Source organism: Durio zibethinus, unplaced genomic scaffold (assembly GCF_047325235.1).
Source record: "Durio zibethinus cultivar Kanyao isolate XHJ-2024 unplaced genomic scaffold, ASM4732523v1 HiC_scaffold_3, whole genome shotgun sequence".
In the NCBI taxonomy this organism is placed as follows: domain Eukaryota; kingdom Viridiplantae; phylum Streptophyta; class Magnoliopsida; order Malvales; family Malvaceae; genus Durio; species Durio zibethinus.
In genome coordinates this window covers 2,397,726-2,402,725 of record NW_028323044.1, presented here as the reverse complement: position 1 = coordinate 2,402,725, position 5,000 = coordinate 2,397,726, and positions in this window count along the sequence as shown.

Genomic DNA, 5,000 nt, shown 5'->3' with positions numbered 1-5,000 from the left:
CCGTTTGAAAAAAGTGTCCCCATTTCAGACACTTTAACGGCTACTGGCAGCAAACCTGTAAAATCTCAAACGCTCTTTAAGGGGGTGTGAGTTCTCAGAGGTTTGATGAGGGATAGGGGGCCAACACAAGGGCCAAGTACCAGCACCCATCGCACGTCATGTGCGCACACCCCCCCGGCCCCCCTCCCAATCGCCGGAACCCCAATGCCGCCGGTCAGGTTCTCCGGCGGTACTCCGGCGGTACTCCGGCGATGCTCCGGCGATGCTGTCCCGAGTGAAAAAAATGCGGCACCAGCACATGCTGGAGCCAAGCATGGGCACCGTGGCTCAAAATCGAACTCCGGCCAAGGCCTCGACCATCAATGGCACATGATGACGCATGGTGATGGCACATGCATCGACCATCATCGGCATAGGCTGCCCTTCGGTACGGGCACCTGCCTCGACCGCCATCGGCACAAGCTGGGCCCTGGTGTGGGTTGTTGCCTCGATCACCAGCGGCACATGCTGAGCCTTGGTGCGGGCGGTTGCCTCGAGCACCATCGGCAGACCCTGGGCCCTGGTGCGGCCGGTTGCCCCGATAACCATCGGCACACGCTGGGCCCTGGAGCGGCCGGTTGCCTCGATCACCATCGGCAAAAGCTGGGCCCTGGTGCGGGCGCTTGCCTCGACCACCATCGGCACACGCTGGGCACTGGTGCGGGCGCTTGCCTCGACCACCATCGGCACACGCTGGGCCCTGGTGCGGGCGCCTGCCTCGATCACCATCGGCACACGCTGGGCCCTGGTGCGGGCGGTTGCCCCCAGCACCATCGGCACACGTTGGGCCCTGGTGCGGGCGCTTGCCTCGACCACCATCGGCACACGCTGGGCCCTGGTGCGACAGGTTGCCTCGACCACCATCGGCACACGCTGGGCCCTGGTGCGGGCGCTTGCCTCGACCACCATCGGCACACGCTCGGCCCTGGTGCGGTCGGTTGCCTCGAGCACCATCGGCACACGCTGGGCCCTGGTGCGGGCGGTTGCCTCGACCACCATCGGCACACGCTGGGCCCTGGTGCGGGCGCTTGCCTCGACCACCATCGACACACGCTGGGCCCTGGTGCGGCCGGTTGCCTCGAGCACCATCGGCACACGCTGGGCCCTGGTGCGGTCGGTTGCCTCGACCACCATCGGCACACGCTGGGCCCTGGTGCGGGCGCTTGCCTCGACCACCATCGGCACACGCTGGGCCCTGGTGCGGCAGGTTGCCTCGACCACCATCGGCACACGCTGGGCCCTGGTGCGGCAGGTTGCCTCGAGCACCATCGGCACACGCTGGGCCCTGGTGCGGTCGGTTGCCTCGAACACCATCGGCACACGCTGGGCCCTGGTGCGGCAGCTTGCCTCGACCACCATCGGCACACGCTGGGCCCTGGTGCGGCCGGTTGCCTCGAGCACCATCGGCACACGCTCGGCCCTGGTGCGGCAGGTTGCCTCGACCACCATCGGCAGCCTCGACCACCATCGGCACACGCTGGGCCCTGGTGCGGGCGCTTGCCTCGACCACCATCGGCACACGCTCCGCCCTGGTGCGGTCGGTTGCCTCGAGCACCATCGGCACACGCTGGGCCCTGGTGCGGCAGGTTGCCTCGACCACCATCGGCACACGCTGGGCCCTGGTGCGGGCGCTTGCCTCGACCACCATCGGCACACGCTCCGCCCTGGTGCGGTCGGTTGCCTCGAGCACCATCGGCACACGCTGGGCCCTGGTGCGGCAGGTTGCCTCGACCACCATCGGCACACGCTGGGCCCTGGTGCGGGCGCTTGCCTCGACCACCATCGGCACACGCTGGGCCCTGGTGCGGGCGCTTGCCTCGACCACCATCGGCACACGCTGGGCCCTGGTGCGGCAGGTTGCCTCGACCACCATCGGCACACGCTGGGCCCTGGTGCGGGCGCTTGCCTCGAGCACCATCGGCACACGCTGGGCCCTGGTGCGGTCGGTTGCCTCGAGCACCATCGGCACACGCTGGGCCCTGGTGCGGCAGGTTGCCTCGACCATCATCGGCAGCCTCGACCACCATCGGCACACGCTGGGCCCTGGTGCGGGCGGTTGCCTCGACCACCATCGGCACACGCTGGGCCCTGGTGCGGTCGGTTGCCTCGAGCACCATCGGCACACGCTGGGCCCTGGTGCGGCAGGTTGCCTCGACCACCATCGGCACACGCTGGGCCCTGGTGCGGCAGGTTGCCTCGACCACCATCGGCACACGCTGGGCCCTGGTGCGGGCGGTTGCCTCGACCACCATCGGCACACGCTGGGCCCTGGTGCGGGCGCTTGCCTCGAGCACCATCCGCACACGCTGGGCCCTGGTGCGGCAGGTTGCCTCGAGCACCATCGGCACACGCTGGGCCCTGGTGCGGCAGGTTGCCTCGAGCACCATCGGCACACGCTGGGCCCTGGTGCGGGAGCTTGCCTCGAGCGCCATCGGCACACGCTGGGCCCTGGTGCGGCAGGTTGCCTCGAGCCCCATCGGCACACGCTGGGCCCTGGTGCGGTCGGTTGCCTCGAGCACCATCGGCACACGCTGGGCGCTGGTGCGGGCGCTTGCCTCGACCAGCATCGGCACACGCTGGGCCCTGGTGCGGCAGGTTGCCTCGATCACCATCGGCACACGCTGGGCCCTGGTGCGACAGGTTGCCTCGAGCACCATCGGCACACTATCGGCCCTGGTGCGGGCGGTTGCCTCGACCACCGTCGGCACACGCTGGGCCCTGGTGCGGGCGCTTGCCTCGAGCACCATCGGCACACGCTGGGCCCTGGTGCGGCAGGTTGCCTCGAGCACCATCGGCACACGCTGGGCCCTGGTGCGGGAGCTTGCCTCGAGCGCCATCGGCACACGCTGGGCCCTGGTGCGGCAGGTTGCCTCGAGCACCATCGGCACACGCTGGGCCCTGGTGCGGTCGGTTGCCTCGAGCACCATCGGCACACGCTGGGCCCTGGTGCGGCAGGTTGCCTCGACCACCATCGGCACACGCTGGGCCCTGGTGCGGGCGCTTGCCTCGACCACCATCGGCACACGCTGGGCCCTGGTGCGGGCGCTTGCCTCGACCACCATCGGCACACGCTGGGCCCTGGTGCGGCAGGTTGCCTCGACCACCATCGGCACACGCTGGGCCCTGGTGCGGGCGCTTGCCTCGAGCACCATCGGCACACGCTGGGCCCTGGTGCGGTCGGTTGCCTCGAGCACCATCGGCACACGCTGGGCCCTGGTGCGGCAGGTTGCCTCGACCATCATCGGCAGCCTCGACCACCATCGGCACACGCTGGGCCCTGGTGCGGGCGGTTGCCTCGACCACCATCGGCACACGCTGGGCCCTGGTGCGGTCGGTTGCCTCGAGCACCATCGGCACACGCTGGGCCCTGGTGCGGCAGGTTGCCTCGAGCACCATCGGCACACGCTGGGCCCTGGTGCGGCAGGTTGCCTCGACCACCATCGGCACACGCTGGGCCCTGGTGCGGGCGGTTGCCTCGACCACCATCGGCACACGCTGGGCCCTGGTGCGGGCGCTTGCCTCGAGCACCATCCGCACACGCTGGGCCCTGGTGCGGCAGGTTGCCTCGAGCACCATCGGCACACGCTGGGCCCTGGTGCGGCAGGTTGCCTCGAGCACCATCGGCACACGCTGGGCCCTGGTGCGGGAGCTTGCCTCGAGCGCCATCGGCACACGCTGGGCCCTGGTGCGGCAGGTTGCCTCGAGCACCATCGGCACACGCTGGGCCCTGGTGCGGTCGGTTGCCTCGAGCACCATCGGCACACGCTGGGCGCTGGTGCGGGCGCTTGCCTCGACCAGCATCGGCACACGCTGGGCCCTGGTGCGGCAGGTTGCCTCGATCACCATCGGCACACGCTGGGCCCTGGTGCGACAGGTTGCCTCGAGCACCATCGGCACACTATCGGCCCTGGTGCGGGCGGTTGCCTCGACCACCGTCGGGACACGCTGGGCCCTGGTGCGGGCGCTTGCCTCGAGCACCATCGGCACACGCTGGGCCCTGGTGCGGGCGGTTGCCTCGAGCACCATCGGCACACGCTGGGCCCTGGTGGGTTTAGGCACATCTTCAAATTTCTGCCGTGCCAATGCCATTTTTATGGCTTGTAAATTCATACAATGGTCCCCTAAGCCTTCACGTGAAGTTTCGTTGGAAGATGACTCGTTTTCTATTTTTCATGATTTTTGAAACTTTTTGCGGTTCGGGATTTTTTAAAATTTTTTTATAAGGATTTTTGGCCCCAAATTTTGTAGGCATGATCCTTATATTTTTGTTGGCATGCACAAAAAAATTCAGCTAAAAACTCGAAGTAGAGAAGATTTTGTGACCGTTTGAAAAAAGTGTCCCCATTTCAGACACTTTAACGGCTACTGGTAGCAAACCTGTAAAATCTCAAATGCTCTTTAAGGGGGTGTGAATTCTCAGAGGTTTGATGAGGGATAGGGGGCCAACACAAGGCCAAGTACCAGCACCCATCGCACATCATGTGCGCACACCCCCCCGGCCCCCCTCCCAATCGCCGGAACCCCAATGCCGCCGGTCAGGTTCTCCGGCGGTACTCCGGCGATGCTCCGGCGATGCTGTCCCGAGTGAAAAAAATGCGGCACCAGCACATGCTGGAGCCAAGCATGGGCACCGTGGCTCAAAATCGAACTTCGGCCAAGGCCTCGACCATCAATGGCACATGATGACGCATGGTGATGGCACATGCATCGACCATCATCGGCATAGGCTGCCCTTCGGTACGGGCACTTGCCTCGACCGCCATCGGCACAAGCTGGGCCCTGGTGTGGGTTGTTGCCTCGATCACAATCGGCACATGCTGAGCCTTGGTGCGGGCGGTTGCCTCGAGCACCATCGGCAGACCCTGGGCCCTGGTGCGGCCGGTTGCCCCGATAACCATCGACACACGCTGGGCCCTGGGGCGGGCGCTTGCCCCCAGCACCATCGGCACACGCTGGGCCCT